Source organism: Leptosomus discolor, chromosome 5 (genome assembly GCF_034619465.1).
Source record: "Leptosomus discolor isolate bLepDis1 chromosome 5, bLepDis1.hap2, whole genome shotgun sequence".
NCBI lineage: Eukaryota > Metazoa > Chordata > Aves > Leptosomiformes > Leptosomidae > Leptosomus > Leptosomus discolor.
In genome coordinates, this window is record NC_141395.1 from 54,004,256 (window position 1) to 54,021,077 (window position 16,822).

A 16,822-nucleotide genomic window follows, 5' to 3' on the forward strand; every position below is an offset into this window, starting at 1 on the left:
TGCTCTGTGTACTATTTTCCAAGTAAGGCAGACTGTATTTTTTCTTCTTCTGTAAGCAGAAAAACATGGAAGATTGGTACGCTGACGTGTAATAATGCTTATCAGACAGAAAAACTAGAAGTGGACAAGATCAAGAGCAATTTATTATTCACAAAATATAGGCTTGCAATTTAGGGGTGATCTCTGAAAACAATTATTTTGGAAAAAGTGGATAAAATCTTGGCTATGCTGAAGTCGGTGAAATGTTGCCATCAATTTGAACAGAGATAGAATTCCAGCTTCTTGGTTTAGTCTTCATTTTCACATGTCCTTCCTTTTTGTTCTCTGGACACTTTGTATTCATAGTGCACTACAAATTGTTTGATTTTTCAGCTTGGGCCTAGGAAAAATTTATACATCTGTATGTCCACAGCACTTGAGTCATCTCACTGTATTTTGATTGATTACTTATGTATGCGATTTTATTCTTGAGCATTACTGTGGGAAGGGCTGGAGTGTCTGTGAGAGAGGTACACAGGTGAAAGGTAATTACATAGATTTGACACAAGTTCAACGGGAAACAAATACGGCTTACTGTCTCTAGTGGTGCATCATATTATGTACATAGAAATTTCTGTCTGTTCAAGGACATGGTTACAGAAAGCAATGTCATCTGTTTAGTACAGGCACAGGGTAACTTCCAGAAGAATGTGATGCATTCTTTTAAGGCTTGAATTTGATTGTCTGTATTCATCTCTATCGCTACCCTATTTTCTCCATGATTTACTTTAATTTCCAGACCGGAAACATCAACCAACTGCTTAAAAAAATGAAATCACTACACTGGAAAAGTATATTCCATCTACACACTGGGGACCCTAGTGCTACATCCTTATTTTCGTCTTGGAAATAACGATCTCACTGTAACTACTTTAAGGCCCGGGTTCAAATCTAGCTCAGTATTAAAATGGAATGAGCAGAAGCTTGCCATCTCTTGCCCAGAAAAAACTTGGTTTGTCACATTTTAAACCCACTTATTAATCCATGGTTGTTGCCATTGTCAAGAAACAGAAAATAGTCAGAGGGCTCAAAACTGAATGGTGAGCAACAGCCCAGTGTTGCAAAACACTGGAGGAGTTTCAGTTTTTGTTACTGACCATGCCTCTATAAGTGTGTCAGAAGGAACCTCTAAGGGACCTGCTCTTCTGACTCATACCCACAGTACTTTGACTAACAGTCAGGCCTGTTGCTCAGGTGCTGCTGGGTGTCCCTTACTAGATGCCAAAGGGAGCCAGCTTATATCTCTCCAGGATAGTTTTATCCAGTTTGATATCAGGCCAGTCCCTACTGCTTTAATATTTATCTCTAAGCAAAGGGTTTGCTTAAAACAGTTTTTTAAAGATCTAAGCTTTCTATTTCGTCTGCTTACCTGCTAGGAAATAAGGAGTATAAACACCCTAGAATCACTCAGGCTGGACAGATTAGTGGCCCTTAAAATAGCAAAGTATCAGTGAACAGCAAACAAACATGTTGTCATGTGAAAGCTGCATTCTGAAAACAGTCTACAGCTCATTGGACAAAAATAAACAGATTAGTTCCCCTGTGCAACTGATGTTTTGTACAGTCTGGGCATTGATATAACAAGCTTATGAAGTTGGGGCAGGCCAGTTCTGATTCCAGGAACACAACAAGAGATTGATTAAAGTGAGCTTTATACCATCTGTGGTCAGGTTATGCTTGGTATAGTATATATCTGCAACAGCAGCAATAAATAAGCCAGTAGAGACAACCAGTTTTCATGAATTGAGAAAAGAAATAGAAGCTGACTAGGAAGATGGCTTGTGCCTATCAGTAAGGATTCAAGAATGAGTGGCTGCTTGTCACCTGTCAGAAAAGATCACCTGCAAAGAAAAGCTGGTACTGGAAGATGCTCCTTCAGAATTGAATTTATGATTCAAACTCAAATTCATTCCAATATTTATTCAATTAAATTTTTTGTTATAGGCATTTTGGCAGAAATTCAAAGTCTACATTAGCAAGGCAGTATCAAAATATGTATCTGGTTAGGAATGACTGGCTCTCAACTGCATTACTGTATTAATGAGATTGAAAGTAAAGGCCAAATTATAGCTGGGGCATAAACAGGTGGTACAGTTTAATTGTCTTCATCAGTATGCTGAACCTTTATGCCAGGTATAAATTTTGCTACAAGAGGGTCAGGCAGAGCAAAGTAATCCTTTCTTCTCCAAACCTTTGGCTAACACTGAGCAGCTGTCATTCTCACCACAAGAATTACTTGATTCCATATACATGCTGTTTCTGATCCATCCACAGCATAGGCCTTGTGCCAGCTCCTGCTGTGGGTGGCTTGGCAGGGAGCTCCATTAAGATCTGAATTACCAGCACACATAATCACCAATGTCAGTCGTTAAACATGAGGCAGTTATGTCAAAGGATAAAGCAGAGAATATATTTTGCAATTAATCTCCTGTTTAATGTTTTGTTATCACAAAAATCTAATTGGACCCAGAAAGCATTTTAGCACTGAACTCAGAAACTTTGGAATACTACAGGAAACACTTTCATATTTAAAGGAAAACATGAAGTAGATAGCTGAAAACAGTAAAGGATATGATTTAGGTGGGTAAAGTAATAATGTTACTACTTGGTGATACAGTTTAGGGTTGTACTTGGTAGAGTAGGGTTGTTGGTTGGACTTGATCTCAAAGGTCTTTTCCAACCTGAATGATTCTGTATTCTATAATACCAGAGGCAATCTTTGGATGTATCTTTGAATGTGCTTTGGAATATTCTTGGCTAAGAATATTCACCTACTTGTTACGTAATAGTTTTAAGCTTTACTCCTTTTCTGACCTGTTCTATGTAATTTTTGATGGCCAGAAAAGCTCTGCCTATTTAGGCATTAACATTCACATTCACAAGCTCCCATTAGCTTTGCCGATGTATGACTTTTCAGATAAATTTTTCATTTGACCAAGCTAATTCTAGTCCCTTTTTTCTGGATTTTGTGGTTGAGTTGCTTTTGCGTGTAAACAAAGCCATAAGCTAGTCTGAGGATGATGTGCCTTTTTGATGGTTTAATACCACGAAAGCTTCCTGGGAACCCTAAGCAATAAAGAGGTAGGAAATATTTTTTACAAGTTATGTACATTTCATCTTCTTGGTTTCATATAGATAGGGGTTTTTTTTTACTATTATTTTAGTAATTTAGAAGATGCATTTTTAAGCATTACATTTTCCTTTACCACATGTTAATGCACTGCTTCTGCTTTGAACCCCAAAATTACTAGGTCCAGAAAAAAAACATATTTTGGACTCTGTGTGAAGCAGTGGCTCTCCAATACAAGCCCAGAACGCCCATAGCTGCTTTATTTGTCCTTCAATAACAGAGTGCTTTCAGAGCTATTTAGCTATGTAGATGAAAGATAAAATTAAGATAAGAAGGCAAGTTCACAAGAGTGAGCCATCTGCAGCTTAGAGAGCGTGGAAGGTTGACACTATGCTTACCATAGTAAATGACTGAGACGCTCAAATGCAGGTTCAAGCTTTGTCACTGACTTGCCACTGTCTTTGCCACATCTCCTAAGTTTATCATCACTGAGGGATATTCTGAGTGTTTGGGTCATAAGCTCAAGATGGAAAATTGTCAGTTCTTAGGTTAGTCTTAGGTTCAGTGCTCTCTTCAGCCTAAGGGAGTAGAAAACGCACATCTGTGGAGATGGCCCTCAGAACGATCCCATTATATAGAGGCTTAGGTAAAAGTACTTACCCAGCCTCAGACAGAAGTGTTCATAACACACACATAGCCTTTAAGTCAATCTCAAAATAATTGTCTGATAATGTGTGACTCATGAGTTTTAGAAGGGCTTATAGCCCTGAGGGTTTATTTTGTTCAGGGAGGCAAAGGGATGTGTTTCGCATCTCTAGTAAAACATTGATGTGCTTCTGATATTGTAAGAAGTAGTCACCAGATTATTTCTAAATGTAGGGAAAACAGATTTTTCTCATCCTTCAGTTTTAGGTAAAGCTGAACTCTTTTGCATGAATTTTGTCGTATTTAGACCATGGCATACAGATGGTAAGAAAAAATTGTATCTCAGTTACTGAAATTTGAGGAAATTAATTGCAAGTGGAAATAGAAATATCTGAAAGAATAGTATCATCTTATTTATTACTAAAAGTCTTCTGAGACTTGCGTTTTACGTGCAAGAGGTCTTGAAAAAGCAGTCACATAAACACAATTGCTTAGTAGTATATAATTACATTATCAGGATATACTTGTCACTGGGATTACATGCTGCAGTAAATGCAATAATAAATAATATCAGAAAAGGGTTTGCTGAAGAAATTCCAAAGGCTGAATAGTCATTTTTGTTAAAATAATTACATTGGGACTGTTTCAAAATTAAGAGAGGAGCCATTCACTTGACCATGTAAAGAGGATTAAACAGTGGTGGTGGTACATTGAGATAGTCTTTGGCTCATCCTCAGCATAGCTGAGAGTATGTGAGTAGTCACAAAATTCTTAGCTCAGCGGGAATTTTCTACATTAAGTTTTGATGTTCTTTTTAATTCCTTCCTTAAGGAACATCGTTGGGGGACATTTTTCAAGTCAGACAGTTCATAGATTTTCTTTCTTTATTTTTATGTGATTAGCTGCTGTTCAAATTGAGAAATGAAAGGATATATCTTAACCAAACGGGAAAAAGGAATGAGAATATGGGGTGCCTGTATGAAAGAATATATAAGGGGTCAAAAATCTCTGTGGCACCAGATCTGACATGAAACTTCCCTGTCCCTGGAGTAGCTCATGATGTTTAAAGCCATGGGATTGTGCATAGTGTTAGTCCATTTTACTGAAAACAAATCCAGACCCAGAGGATCTCATTATCCTCTCACATAGAAGACTTTTCATTAATGGAAATCAAAGTGATCATTTATATGCCTGAAAGAACAGAGAGCTGCGGCCAAGAAATTTGCCTTTCTGGAGTTTTCATGTGGGGAGGTATCTTTAAGCATATATAGCGAAAGAGGCTAACAATAGAAGTCCATTATCTGTAGACTATTGTACTTCTCCGTGAAAAGAATGGTTGTTCTTTAAGGCAAGCATTCAAGGTCCCAGATTTGAGGGGGAAGTCCTCTAGTGTCCTATTAATTTATAGCATAGAAGTAGACAGACTTCTGCACTGTACTATTGCCTATGGAAGAAGCTCTAGAAGATGAACTGGGAAGCTATAATTCCCTGCAGAAACCCATATGCGAGTTAGGAGGGAAACTGGATTAACATGCTAAGAAAACTGTGCTTATACTTCCTTCTACCTACTCTGAGGAACAACTAAGATGCTGAATTTATCAGGCTTGAATCTGGAAAGAACTTCACACAACTAAAAGGATTATTTGGGGGTAAGAGCTCTGGCCATACTTATGACATTCCTGTGGTAAACATACAGAAATCAAAGGTAAAATATGCATTTATGCTGGATCATGTCCCATCTGCAGTTAACTGCTCATTTTATTTCTGAATTCCTGCTTCTATACTATCTCCATTTAATGAAACACATTTTATTTCTAATTTCTAAAAATCCAGCCTCAAAATATTCTAGTAGCCTTGACTCAGAGAAGTGTGAAATACACTAAGCGACTGGAAAGCAGGGTTGGTGGAGATCTCCCAATTTTGGATTAATTTAGTTGAACAACTACATCTAAACTATGAAGTATTTATTAATTATTCATTCCATAAGAACATTTATTGCTACCCTGTTTTTTTCAGTGGTGTCTGATATCAGCTTTAGGCTTCATTGTTATTGTAAAAGCTGGTTGGCAAACTAAGATTTTTTAAAAAATATTTGAAATATATTTCAAATACAGAACTACTTTTCAAATAGATAAGCAGGTGATGGACACCATTGAAATGAGATCCTAAGGCAGATATCACAGTAAGGGATACAATATCTCTACTGGCTTTAAACACTGTTAATTTATTGCCCTCCTGTTTGAATACTTACAAGATCGTCATGTTAATTACTTTCATTAATGTAAATGGAAATAAAAAATTCTTATCTACGTGAAGGAATATAGTTCTTTTGAAAACATAAACTAGGTTTTGATTGAACTGAAGAATAAAAGACTGTAAACAAAATAGATTAAAAAAAATAATATCCCTTTATACTTCCTTTGATGCAGGCAATGTATAAAATATACATCACAGGAGAAAGCTGTAAAGCCCATTCATACCTTTTGTCCAATATTTTTCTGCAGGAGATATTTTACATGACAAAAACAGGTTTTTTTCCTTGAGGGATTCACCAATTAGGAGGAAAACCAGTTAGTTTGACAAGTGTCTGGGATTTTCCAGATACGTTACCAACATACTCTTTTCATCTGTTGCAAAACCCACGAGTGTTTATGAGTTATACTGAGAGGTGACTAAGCCTGGTCTATCCTTGATTATCAGACAGTACCATGTAGTCCAAAGAAACAGACAGGGAGTCAGAAATTCAGACAGTTTGGGTAAACACAGACACCACATTGCATCTCTCATATTATGTCGACAGGAAGACTGTTACAAAATGATAAAAATATACCAGACAAATGGCTGCTGTAACTAGTTTTGAAGCTTCTGCTTTTCCTATAAAAATTTAACATTACATTAAAATATTCTTTATCAGCACCTCACCCATTCAAAAATACAGAATACTTCATGTGCTAGAAGATGGCAGACTGTCTGGCTAGATCTAGTAAAAAGGTCTAGTTTGCATTGGATCACCCAACTTTGAGTTTAGCAGAAGCTGAAAGAGCCAAGAGAAATTTCTTCAGTCAAGTGATGCTTCTTTACGGATCACTAAGACTACTGTGCAATGTAAGTGCTTAGTGCTTGATAAGCATTCGGAGACCCTTCGATGAAAAATGTTATTTAAATTTAAAGGATTATATCTATGTATGTATTAACAAGAGAGGCTGAAGAGCGATTGGATGTCAAAAACTGTCAAACAAAAATAGGATTCCTTCTGGATAGTTGTCTTGAGGATTCCTCCTGCTGCCTCAGATTTGCGTGGAAAGATTTATAAGTGTATTATAGGCCAGTAGGTAGTACACAGGATGAGAAATGGGAAGAATTGTATTCTACTAACACCTCTGACCTTAATTATTTTGTGATCTTTGACATGTCATTCTGCCTTCTTTTTCTTTCCTATCTATTGTCAAACTTTTCTCCTTGTGTAAATTTGCAAGGGCAAAGGAAGGAGAGGGGGCTTAACAGCTCTAATACCTCAATAGCACAACTTCCAGTGATATTACAAGAATGCCTTCATAACTTTATGGTCTCCTTCAACCTCCATCTAACCTCCTGTCAGAGGCAGTGACTGTCTCCTAGTATATATTTTTGTGATGAATTAAAAGGTGAAATCTGATGATTCTATAGACATTAGTGTAATATTATTATTACTGTTATTACCATTGGTAATAGTATTTGTGGTTGTGCAAGGATGGACTCTGCATACCAACCAATACTGTTTCAAGCAAAAGCCGTTTATTGAATGTTTGGCTGCATCTTATATACTGTTTTATTTCCGTACACATGATCATGCATTTTCAGATTGGCTATCTCGCTTTGTCCACCCGCCCAGCATGCAGTTACCTTACTTACGCGATTGGTTACAAGTTCTACGCGACAGTGTCTGTTAGTACCTACTATTCACCCCTTATTTCCTCTATGTCCATATTAGGTATGCTCTCTCTCTGCTAGATAGTCTCCTACAAGTGTTAATAATTATAATAACATGGTTATATGTGTATTGATATAAAAATTTCCTAGCTGTACGTTAGTGTCTCAGACTACAAGTTCACATAACTGGGAGATCTCCTGGCCATATGAATATGTCAAAAACCAGACAGCAGTCTCATTTTGGTTAGAGAAAGCCAGGTTGTACAAGGACTGTAATGCATTCTTACAGGTCCCTAATCTGAACAATGTGGTGACTAGAAACTCCAGCAGTTTTATGTATGTAGTAAGTCAATTAGTTTCAGAATGTGAACAAGGCATAAGCCATACATATTTTTGTCCTTGAGAAGCACACTAAGAAGTAGATGCATAAGGAAGATGGTACAGATTCCCTTTCCGTTAGCTGTATGTGCTTCTAAAATAGTCATATTCAGAACAATCAGTTTATAGATTACCCTGTCCATGAAAAATTAATGCTTTTCCTTTAAACATTATGCTTTATTGATTTTTAAATGTCACAAAAAGGACATGTAATTATTTAGCACAGAAAAAAAGGAGATTTAGATCTATCAATAAACAGAGGAGACAGAAAACTCATAATAAGAAATGACAATTTGCAGACCTTATTTCATAAATTATGGAAAAGAAAAAAAGAAAGAAAATAAGAATTTAATGGTTATAAATCAGATGAAGAAAGATAATACAAAATATTTTCTGTGATTATCTGTTTGGCTATTTTCGTGCATTCCTGTCAATTACATTTTTACTTTGTGTTTCTTTTTATTAAAGCTCGTAGAGAAATTAACTTTTTGGTACAAAATGTTTGCAAACAGAGAATACAAGGTCACATCTATGAAGACAACCTGAAATCTAGATTTACGTTTGCATGTGTGAGGATTTGCAGTAGAGCTGCTCGGATGTTTATCCAATCCGGAAATAAGAGCAATATCTTGTGCTTTTGCTGATCAAGGCATTCAACACATGAATACTGTGTAAAAACAATTCACATTCAGTCTATAAAACTAACCACTTTTTTAAAAAGCTATTTTAGTTCTATATATTGAATAAATTTGAGAGAACTGCAATCTGCTCACAGCCATGCCATAAGAAAAAGATATAAATAAATTATTCATAAGAAGCCACTCACTCATTTATGTTCTAAACAATATCCATCAATATCCAGAGTTCCTGAAGGTGTTTATGTAACAGCAAAATGTGTAAATATAGATATGAGAATGGACTTCTGTGTATTACGCTTGAAAAAAGTAGAGCTTGTTACTTTAACCTATAACCCACACTTTAAAAACAATTTAGTAAAGTAACTTTTACAATAAAATTTCCAGTTTTTATTTGCCTGATATTATCACACAGATCAGTTTTGTAGGGAGCAGATTGGCATCTGTGCCTTTGACTTGACAGTTGTTATGTGTATAGTTAAAATATACTAACCAAAGATTTGAAATGAAATGTAGTCGCCAAAGTCCTGAAGCAACACTAATCTACTGAACCTGCTACAATATTGGACAGGAGGAAAATAAATAAACTGTCTGAATATACCTCTGCATAAGAACAAATTATATTTTAAGAAAATATCCAGAAATTCTTATATAATTGAAGATACTATATGGCAATAACATGATATGGTTTTAATTCTGTAAAACTGTAGAAATCTTAGTTGGGCACGACCTTAGCAGATTAGACACATACATTCATTTACAGAATGAGACCTAAGCTGTATATTTTGATGTATATGGCTAGGTCTTGCATTCACAGTTGACAGAAGGACCGCAGAGGAGTATGGACACCCTCACTGGAAACAAGGGATCAAAGATTGTAACAATTTGCTTTTGTTTAAAGTAATAAAGCCAAAATCTGGGTCCTGATATAGCACATGAATAATGTTCAGGGACATTAGTTCTCCTTTTCTCCCACACACCTCAATCTGTGCCTATGATTGTATAGAAGCAGTGACATAGAAACAAATTCTGAGGCATCTGATCTCTGTTGTGCAATTATCTCTGGATTTTAAGCCTTATTTGCCTGAAAAAAATGAAGTGATGGTCCAACATTCCCCCTGGAAAAGCCATACCATGTCTGTAGAAGAAATGTAAAATAAATAAACCTTACAGTGAACAGTTCAGGCATCTGTACAATTTATGATTTTTTGGGATGTTATCTCTGTGAAGCAACATCTGTATTGGCAAACTCCCAAACTGTTCCCAGGATTTTTCTAGTAAAAATCAGTTGCCCTGGTGCCAATACTATACCAGGGACTGTGGTAACAATTGTACAGCATAGATAATAACATTCTAGTGCCTGAAAATGCTGTCTATACAGACAGAAACAAATGCATCCTACAAGTATATATCTTATGCTACAGAGAAGGACCAGAGCTTGTCTTTTGGAAGTCTGTCTTTGGAAGAAAGTATCACTGAAGTATCTTCTCTGTGATCTACATGTGCAGAGAAGGTTATAGTTGTCTGCTTCCTTTCATGGGGCTAGAATTTAGCACAGGAGAATTTCTGTAGTGGTTGCATACTGGAACTCTGCATTGCTGTGGGGACTGAAGAATACCGGAGACTCCCAGGAAGACTACAACAAAAAGAGATTGAAAGAGGAAGAGCGTACTGACTTCTTTCTGACTACAGAACTAGCCGAAGTCAAAGGAAGCTGATAAAGACAGGTAAGCAAATAAACTATCATGCTTCAGAAGAGAAATTATAGTTGTGGACAATGTCCCAGAGGATCTAGCTGGAGAGAAATCCCTTAGACTAGGGAAGAAATTTAGGCAGAGATGTATGTAATTTGCACATTATTTTGTCTAAATCTGTAGACTTTCTGTGCTAGCAAAAGAAAACATCAAGTGTGTTAGAGGCATTAGGTGTCTGGTTTTTTTCAACTGTCTCCCATTACCTAAGTGCTCTGGTTTTGGAGGGCAGGGGGGGACAGGTGGGCAGGGATGGGGGAGTAATGAGTCTCAAGAAAGGACTTAAGCAGCCAACAAAGCCAGGAGCTAACCTATAAGGGAAGAAATGGGACTGAAGTCATCCCCTTACCTAGGGCTGGGGAGCCTGACTCAGAACTGTAGGGAGGCATCCTGATCTTTTCAAGATCCTGTTTTGTCTGAAACTATCTGTCACTATTCTGATACTGAACTGGAAGGTCTTTAGCAGAACTTCTAGCTTTAAAATGTGCAAAGCCTCAAATCATTTTATGAGAAATAAGGTAATCAGAGTTTTACACACTATGAGTGTACATTCATGAGTTTGCAGGACAGCAATTTTCTCTCTGCAAACTTGCCTGGCAAAAGTAAATGGATTCAGGTTTTTTTTTTTATTTATAATTCAAAGGTCCTGATATGCTTCAAAGACTTCCATGTTTTCAGGCTATAGGTTACCACATCTCAATACAAAGCTGTATTGTCAAGCATATCTGCTTGTTTTGTCATGAATTAAACACAGCATCCTACCAAACACGGGGAGGTTTCATTTCCAGTATAGCATTTTTCATTGTTTAGAATTTTCTGTGGGAGGCAAATCATCATTGTATTGATAGAGGAAACCAGTTGTAAAAAAATATTAATTGCATCATAAATAAGATTCATGCATTACTGAGAGGCTTGGGTTTAGTGCAGTTAAATTGCATGGAGAATCTTTAAAGGAACAGGTTTCTCTAGCTTCATGTGCTTGGTTATAGCCGATGTTAACCTTAGGAGACATAGATAATACACACACATCTGTGTTAATGTTGAGTGATAAATATAAAGAAACTTTTCTCTGGTTGACTTATTGAAAAGATGCATCCCTAGCATGAAGAACATGTAGCATTTGCTGTTTGTGCTCCTGAGAGCAATAAAGTTTCTATTTTACAAATGACAAATCTTAGGCTGAGAGAGAACATCCTTGAGAGATGTGGGAATAGTACTAGTCCTTTTTGTGTAACATCAGGCTACAAAGGCATACAACAACTGAATCTCATAGAGGGTCTGAAAATTAAAGGAAGACATCTTCCTTGTCCTTTCCCATGCAGTTTCAGATTTTGTTTTTAAACATTTTGTAAATTATCTTATTAAATTTACTGGGGCAGGGAGTGTGTGTGTGGGGTGTACAATATTATTGTTGTCTTGAAAGAGTATGGATTCCTGAGACTTGTCAGACAAGTGATATTTGTCTGACTTCAGTCAAAGATGTTAGGTAATATCTGAAAGAACAGAAGGCACTTGAATAGAATGTTCCATCAACTGTTTTACATAGTGCATGGAGTCACATATGGTATGAACTTTGAATTGTAGCTATCACTGAGGCTGTCAAAACAGCTGTTTAGACATGATTGGATGGGGGATGCAAAACTGATTACTAAAAAAAATAAAGTAAGATTGGAGAGGAGAACTGGAAAACTAATCTAATTTTTAGTTTTTAGGAGCACTGAAGGTTTTTTTAAAAATGTTATATTATAGAAAATACCTATGATTTTTTTTTTTAAAAAAAGTAATCAGCAGGAGAATTATTACCTTCTAGAAGAGATGGACAGGGCACCTTGAGCTACCACTCCCTGTTCTTAAAATTCATGGGGATAGAGACTGAAGGCTTGTAGAAACTACAAGGCAAACACCATTTCCTTCTGCATTAGATTATTTTGTCAGAGAGGATTCATCTCGCTAGATAAGTGTGCGCTGAACAAATGTGTGATGTCTGGCTTTCTCAGGGTCTTCCATTCTTCAGTCCACTCAGTTCTTATCACCATTCTGGTTTGGATAATGCTTCTGTTTCAACTTTTGCATTTTTCCTTTTCAGAGAAAGAAAAATACCACAAAAACAGTCCGCGGGTTTGGAAGTCAAAACATGATCAAGATTTCTTGTGTTTTTGCTATTATTTCCAGTGCTATTAATGTCTCTTCTATCATTTGTATTTTAAAAAGCTTGATTTTTCTATTGTCTTGCTGGAGTTCTTTCTTTCTGGGAAATGAGATTAATCTATGTTTGCTGTCTTCTATGCATTTCCTGTCTTCTGTGATCACTAAAGAGATTCCACAGGGGTGGAGTTGAGGTTGAATTCCCAAAGTGGTTTACAGCATAGATTAATCTTTTTCTGAAAAGCAAAGAGGGCAAGTCAGTAGAAAATTTCACTCAGAATTAGTTTTCCAGGTTCTTAAATTTTACTTGTAGCTTTTATTAATTTGCCATTCAAACCATTTTCCATGAAAGTCTTCGAACTTGGGCTTGGAAAACTGAATTCTGCCGAAGTCGTTCATACTTTCCATTGTTGACTGGTAGCTCTTTAGAAGTAGTCTGTCACATACAGTTTGCCAGAAAAGTGAATCTTGAATACCTCTGTGACAATCTTTTATTTTTACTTTTTAAGGGTCTTTTTATTTTTGCCGAATTTCAGACCAGAGTTAAACAACTATGCCCAGTGCTCAAAATCTGAAAGACTGAAGCTAGATACATGCCTGTTAGATGGATTAACACAATCCAAATACCTGCAGCCAGAAGAGAATGGATGCCATACTGATGCCATCTCGTTGATATACAATCCAGTATATTAGTCTTCACAAAAAACCCTACTATTTCAATATGAATACAGGTTGACAAAATTCTCACTCAGTATTATATTTTTAAATAAAGAATAAATGTAGAAAAGCAAAAGGAAAGCATGATTAATCTTGCATTTCATGCTCTGTAATGCATGGTAGTTTTGTGGTGTTGTGAGGATGGGTAATTGAGGGACTAGAGCATATGAACTTTAAGTATGTTAACGTCCCATCTTCTATGAGGCATTCTGTCAGTAAAAAAATTGAAAGAAGTTGCCTGTCCAAGAAACCAAAGACATTCTTTTTTAATAACAAACAGAAAAGATGATGCAGACTTCATCATAGCAGACCTTTACAGTGCCCAGGTGAAGTCCACTGTCTACTAGCACAGTTTTCTGCTTTATATTCTATTTCATTAATGTAAAGTAATGTTGTATCAATTCACATTTATAATTTCTGGGTGTAAAATATTGCATTTCATGGAGTGTATTGCACAAGAAAGAAGAGAAAACTTGATTTTTTTTTGCATATCACATACAAGAACATTTGTTTTAAGCTATCAGTGTGTGAATTGAAAGATCATGTATCAGGATTTTATGCAGGGCAAAACTGTCCACTCTGATAGTGTAAATGATTACACTTTTTCATAGCATAAATGGGCTTTTGAAATGATCCCATGATATCCCTTATGTTTCCTGCTAGTTGTCCCTTATTCTGTGTGTTAGTTTTCCAATTTTATGTCTATATGTCTGTGCTGATCTTTTATTTGTGGTCTCACCTCCATCTCACATAATGTGAACATAATAGAATCATAGAATATCTGAAGTTGGAAGGGACCCATAAGGATCATCAAATCTAACTCTGTGCTCCACGCAGGACTACCTAAAACTAAACCATATGACTAAGAACATTATCTACATGCTCCTTGAACTCTGACAGGCTTTGTGCCATGACCACTTCTGTGGGGAGTGTGTTCCAGTTACCAACCACCCCCTCAGTGAAGAACTTTTTCTAGTGTCCAGTCTGAACTTCCCCTAACACAGCTGCATTCCACTTCCTTGTGTCCTATCACTGGTCACCAGAGAGCAGAGATCAGCACCTCCCCCTCTGCTACCCACCTTGAGGAAGTTGTAGACTGCAATGATGTCACCCCTCAGCCTTCTCTTCTCCAAGCTGTACAAACCAAGTGACCTCAGCCACTCCTTGTTTTCTTGCCCTCAAGGCCTTTCACCATCTTGACCGCCCGCCTCTGGACACACTTTGATAGTTTGATGTCCCTTGTAGATTGAGGTGCCCAAAACTGCGCACAGTACTCAAGGTGGGGCTGGCTCCAGTGCAGTGTAGAGTGGGATAATCATCTCCTTCAACCAGCTAGTTATGCTGTGCTTGGAGCACCCCAGGACACAGTTGGCCCTTTTGACTGCCAGGGCACACTGTTGACTCGTATTCAACTTGCCATCAACCGAAACCCCCAGATCTCTTTCTTTGGGGCTACTCTCCAGCCTCTTGTCCCCAGTCTGTATGTACGAGAGGCTAGAGAGCAGCCTCTTGAACAATCACAAACTGTCCCTTTCCACAAACAATAGAGGAAGTGAGTAGGGTATTGGCAAAATTGATCTTGTATCCACATTATTGGTGCTTTAAAGAACAATCAGATATGCTTACCTTTTTATTTGCTTAGAACTGATTGCAATGAGATACTTCTTATTACTACACTGAGATTTTTTCTTTTTTTTTTTTTTTTTCCCCTCCCCCTTTTTTTTCCCTCTGGAGACTGCTTAAAATATAATTTTTCCATTCTGAGGTGGAGGTACTGGATCTTTCTTTGTTATAAGACAGGGAAAAGTGCAATAGGAAGCCATTCATCATCATGCTGAAGGTCATTTCAGCCTCCTGTAATTTAATTTCTTCGTGTACTTCCTCTCTCTGTATCTGGTTCATGGTAAACAAGACAGCTTGCTCCCATATATGTTTGACCACAGCTGGGCAGAGATCAAGTTTTTTGAGGTAGCTACGTTATGTTCATCTTGTCAAAATGGGCCACAGATGAAAATAAAATTTTGGTTGGCCATTCCATAGCATAGATGGTCACCTGGATGAGCAGTATTGTGTTATTGCTCTTTTAAAGGAGTATGCTTCTTAGGCACTAGTCAGCTTTGGAACCTAAAGAAAACCACGTGGCTGGCATTCCAGACTGCACACAGTTCACAGAGGTATAGTTGAATGCACTGCAGTTTAGGATGCGCTGATTGTTTAAGACTGGTGTAAGATTAAGTCAAAGAGTAACGATATCAGAAAATCTCAGTTCCATGTTCTTGCTAAGTTAGCAATAGAATTTAAGATGTGATAATGAGACTGAACTTGCTCAACATCAGATGACTGAGCAGTGCAAATATTAACTTGTTAATGCTAGTTGTCTCCTTTCTCTGCTAATAACTTCTCTGTTTTGTGAGTATTAACTACTGTTTTATTATTATGCATGATAATGTTGTATAATGTTGTTATTTACTCAATTATGATAATTAAACCGAGGGCAGTATGACTGCCTACTATTAGTTTTTTGCTGCTGCATCTTAGGTTTAATATAGGTTGGGCCCAAAGTAAGTGTTTTCCATCTTTCTTACTCCCTCTCCTCACAAGCCTTGCTTCTATCACTAGTTATGTCTATCACAGAATCATTTAAGTTTAAGAGACCTTTTGAGATCACCTGGTCCAACCTCCTGCTGAAGCAGGGTCAGCTAGAGCAGGTTGCCCAGGACCCTGTCCAGTCATGTATTAATATCTCCATAGATATTAATCTCTGTGCGTGTTTGACGACCCTCATGGTAATAAAAAATAAATAAATAATTTTTAAAAAGCTGGTTTCTGGTGTTCAGACGAAATTTAATGTCTTTTTAATTTGCTTACATTTTCTTTTCATCAAATATTTATACACATGAATAGGGTCCCCCCAAGCCTTTTCTTTCCCAAGCCAAATCTTTATCTGTATAGATAAAGAAGTAATTAAGAAAGTCTGGAAGTGAAATAAAATACTCTGTTCCCAACTGAAACTAAACCTTTATCTGGAGGGATTTGGACAGTACTAAGTAGGATTTCTTTCTTTATTTGTTTTTATAGCACTTCTTATATTTTTCCCCTTTTTTTCACCCTTTTGTTTATTTTTTTTTTTCTTTCTGGGACTTCCTTACTCAGATTTTTCATTTGAATTACTGCTATTAATTACACCTGTTATGTCAATGTCACATTGTGTCTCTAACCTAAGGAGCCCTTTTCCCTGTTTTCTTCACACCTTAACCAGTGCCTGTTTTTTTCCTGTAGAAAATATCCATGTCCTGTGAGTTTTATGAACATCACCTTTTAGAAGGAAGACCTGATGTTTTTCATGTAGATCTTAAATAATGTGGCTACTGTTAGCAAAGTATAAATAAAAAGTTATTTACACTAGTTTTATTTCTAAATGCTAATAGCATGGGAGCAGCTCATAAATCATTAATGATGAGCTTCTAATTACATGCCAGCATCACACTGGGATCCAACCTAATACCAAAAATTTACATATTCATAAATACATC